Source organism: Babylonia areolata, chromosome 25 (assembly GCF_041734735.1).
Source record: "Babylonia areolata isolate BAREFJ2019XMU chromosome 25, ASM4173473v1, whole genome shotgun sequence".
Lineage (NCBI taxonomy): Eukaryota > Metazoa > Mollusca > Gastropoda > Neogastropoda > Buccinidae > Babylonia > Babylonia areolata.
This window is the reverse complement of record NC_134900.1, coordinates 14,737,674-14,742,398: the sequence shown is the minus strand read 5'-3', so window position 1 is coordinate 14,742,398 and position 4,725 is coordinate 14,737,674.

Here is a 4,725-nt window from a genome sequence, read left to right as displayed (position 1 = left end):
TTTTTTCGTTGACAATTAACGGGAACCAAGCTGCCAGTGTGTGTTCACAGTAATTTACTGGAGAAGACCAGCTTTGTGCGTTCGTTTTCGATCTGGAAAAATCTGAGGGTTGCCAGGTGTGTGAAGTGAGTGATGTCGTGCTGCGAACGTGTTTGGGACGGAACAATTGCACGTACAATTCGTGATTTGTTGTCACCTGGCTGTTTTGGTAAACTGGAGATTGGTTCATATCAAAAGCAGTGGGTGTCTCCGCGCGCGTGCGAGCGTGTGCATGTGTGTGTGTGTGTGTGTTTCGTGGTTTGTTTTTGCTCCCCCCCCCCCCTTCTTTTTGTATGTGTGTGTGTGTGTGTGCGTGTGTGTGTCTCACTTAGTCCGTTCGTGCTTACTTTACAATTATCTTTACTTTAATTATTATTGACCTTTTCGGCCAATTGCCTATAGTGCTGAGGTGTTAGGCCTGTTGTTAAATTTGATTAATTTATGTTAACGTATTTATGTTTGTTTGGTTTTTTTGTGTGTGATTTTTTCGTGTACTTAATATGTTTCTTCGAGATTTTTTTTAATTCATTTGGTTCTTATTCTCGTCGTCTTTTTCTTCTTCCTTTTTTTTCCCCCCCAGCACATCTTGAAATGAATCTGAGAGAATGTGACAAACGATGATTGGAAGAGCAGCTGCGGGGCGTGTAGGTGTGTGTGTATGGATGGATGGAACATGTCACTGCACGTGTGTGTGTGTGTGTGTGTGTGTGTGTTTAGTTTAACGTCTTTTCACTGTTTAGTGATATTGGAGGGGGAAAAAAAGGAAGGAAAAAAAAAAGTGAATGTGCGCATGGGAGATGAAGCATGGGGTACATGAGAAGAGGTGGTGTGTGTCTGTGTGTGTGTGCGCGCGCGTGCGTGGTTTTTGTTTGTTTGTTTGTGTGTGTGTGTGTGTGTGTGTGTGTGTAAACCTTCCTGCGTGGGGTGTGAACACGTGCAAGTATGTATGTGTTGGTGCATGTTCAGGTCTGCGTATGTTCGTAGGCGCTCATGTGTAGTGTGTGTGTGTGTGTGTGTGTATGTTTGTTTTTATGTCTGTATGTGTGAGCATGTGTGTGTGTGAGGGAAAACAGGAAAAAAAGAATTAGGGAAAACATTAATACACAAAAGTGCACACACACATTCACAGCCATTCATACACATGTATGCACACATGAGCAAGCACTCACACATGCATATGCACATGCAACATAATACAGCTATATTGTATGTATCTGTATACATGTATATACATATATATGTGTGTGTAGGATAATATACATGTCCATACACAAAGAAACACATCAGACATCACATATGATGATGCCACACACACACACACACACACACACACACACACACACACAAATAACAACACCCGTCAGAAAATTTTTCCGCCATTATATTATTTATGCATGGATGAATACAACAAATCAAACAGCACAATGCATCCAAACACAATAATGCAACACATTATTTATTTTTCAATGTCTGCATTGTAAAATCCCACGAATGCTATATAAACGCATCTTAGTTAGGAATGAGAATGTGGCTATGCATCATTTGAAGCAAAAAAAAAAAAGAAAAAAAGAAAGGACATTATGCATATGACGTGAAACCCACACATTTGCTCATGCAGATCTTCAACGAGCACCCTTGAACATCACTCATACTGTATTTACTCTAGTTTTACTTGCTCGACTTTAAGGAAATAAACATGTGAGCACACACACACCCATATTCTAACATACACACACACTCACACACACGCATGCAATCACACACACACACAAACATATGCACACACACACATACATGCACATGCACACTTAGTGTGCATAAAATGAAGGTAAGAGCAAGATACAGACAGACAAAAGGATGAGGTTACATACAGTCATTTTTTTTCTTTCCTTTTTCATCTCCAGCTCTTTTTGTTAATTCTGACAGTAAAATTTACGCTTTAAAAATGAGACAAGTGATTGAGAGGGGCGAAAAGCATGTGCATTCAATTTTTTTTTCTTTTCTCATTTTCTTCAAATAAAAAAAACAAAAAACAAAAAAAACCAAAAAAAAAACCAACGTCTCTCAATTATACATGTTCTTATGTTCACCACACTTCTCACATTATCAAACAATGTTCCCTCTTTGGTATCCTCTCTGCTCTCTCTTTCTCTCTCTTCAACACCCCCCACCCCCCCACTCCCCTTCCCTCTTTTCCCTCCTCCTTTTTTTTTTTGTTATTTCATTTTTTGCCTTACACTGCAGAGAATTCACCTCCCTCCCCTCTTTCCTTGTGTTAAGAAGTTTGGTTGGGTTTTTCTTTTAACCCCTCCTCAGTCCATTCTCTTGTGATCAGTTTTCACCTACCCCCACCTCCCTACTTTGCCTCGCACCACACTTGAGGAAACCTTCGACCAGGAGAAACCTTGCATGAACTACCCACTCCACCCCCCAAAAAAAACCATCTTTACCACCAAGGTATTTAAAACCTCACTTTACAATTTTTTCCCTTGAGTATTTTTCAACAAAAGAGGAATGGGTAGGGAGAAGTGTTAAGTTTTTATACCTCTTCTGAGTCCATTCTCATGTGATTAGTTTTCACAACCTCCGCTCCCTACTTTGCCTCCAGAACTAACTTTCCCCCTCTCATCACACTTGAAGAAGCCTGAACAGGGAGAAATGTTGTGTAAACCACCCAAGTCATCTTCACCACCAAGGTATTTAAAACCACATTTTACATGTTTTCCCTCAGAAGGGAAGGGGGGCTAGGAGAAGATAAGGCATAATATAATGTAATGCTGAAGTTGACATCATAGAAAGTAGTCTTTTTTTCCCCTCTTCTTAAACTAAATGATTATTAAATGTGCCAATTACAAACTGACATATGCATACGCAGGTACACACTTGCACACACACACACATACACACATGTTCACAAACCCACACCCACACCCACATCACTCATTAATATACAGTAAAAGATTCATGAATGCTGAGCAAACTTATCACAATGTAATTAAGTAAAAAAAATACTTTGTTCAGTATAACCACTACTACCCTCTTCAACCCCCATCATTACACTCAGTAACATATCTGCCAAATAAAAAAGTGTAAAAAACAATACTAAAAAAAAGGGGGGAGTGGGGGGGTAAATATTCATTTAAAACATAGTAACACATAACAAAAAAAAACAAAAACAAAAAAACATTCCAATTGACACAAAATAACATATCACAAGGATGAACTAAATACATGACTAAAAATCATAGTCATGTATCATATTGACACAACAATTTAAAAAACCAAACAGACACCTAATTAAAGCGAACAAAATTATGCTTAAAAATTCCTGAAAGACGGCTCGATTTTTCCCCCCTCAAAGACGGATTGAGTAGCGTTCACAGCAAGGCGTGGACATTCACTCCATCCATCAGTCACACAGAGGAGCAGAGGGGGAAAGAACTGTGGATGTTGCTAAATTCATCACTCACTCATATCCAGGGCCTCCTCTGGTGTGTAGCCTCCAGGCGACGACCTAACACTGATGATTTCCTATGAACTGCTGGTGTTCTCTGACAGGACAAGCCAGCCCGGGCTCTGTATGAAGGGCTCAGGGGTAAGCAGTGTGATGGTTAATCCACTGACATGATGCAAGAAATGGGACAGCGCTGTATAAATACCATTATTATTATTATTATAAAAAAAAAACAACAAAAAAACAAGTACCAAAAACAATCATAATCTTTTCTGTCTGCCATTTTTTAAATCTTTCAGGGAATCTGTCTAAATGCATTTTGCTGTATTTTACTGCATCATTTTCAAGGCTTCCCATGCTTAATCAGATATCTTTAAAAAAAAAAATATATATATATATATAACACTCCCAAAAAACGTAGGTTCAGGGTGGAGTGATAAGAAGTATGCTTCCCCATACCCTTCCTCCATCTTGGAAAATTTCAAACAGATTCTGAATATTACTTGAATATACAATCATATCCTCATCGTTTAGGTTCTAAATGTTCCTTATACTGCGATCAAGTGCACCCCCTGGTGGTTTAATATGCTGGGACTTGAATTCTGCTACACTTTACTAGTATAAAACAAGAAATTCTTTCTTTTTCTCCACGCAAAAAAAACCAAAAAACAACAACAACAACAAAAAAAACCACCAACAACAACATTTTCCATGAAACTAAGGATTATTTTCCCCTGAAATCAACAAAACACAAAAAAACAAAGACAAACAAAAGGAACAAGACACAAAAACGACAGTATCAAAACCCAGAAAACCTTTCGCTTTGCACTTCCTTATCAATGCTGGGACGCTTTGCACTTCCTTATCAATGTTGGGACGCTTTGCTCTTCCTCATCAATGCTGGGACGCTTTGCACTTCCTTATCAATGTTATCAATGTTGGGACGCTTTGCTCTTCCTCATCAATGCTGGGACGCTTTGCACTTCCTTATCAATGTTGGGACGCTTTGCTCTTCCTTATCAATGCTGGGACGCTTTGCACTTCCTTATCAATGTTGGGACGCTTTGCACTTCCTTATCAATGTTGGGACCCTCCCTCTCCCTAAAAATGAATCAGTCATTAAAATAGTTTCCAAATGAACATAAAATATTTCTGTAACATCAGCTCCCACGCATTTTTAATAGCATTTGAATAAAATCAGTTGTGCTTATTTTACAACTCTTTAAAAATGG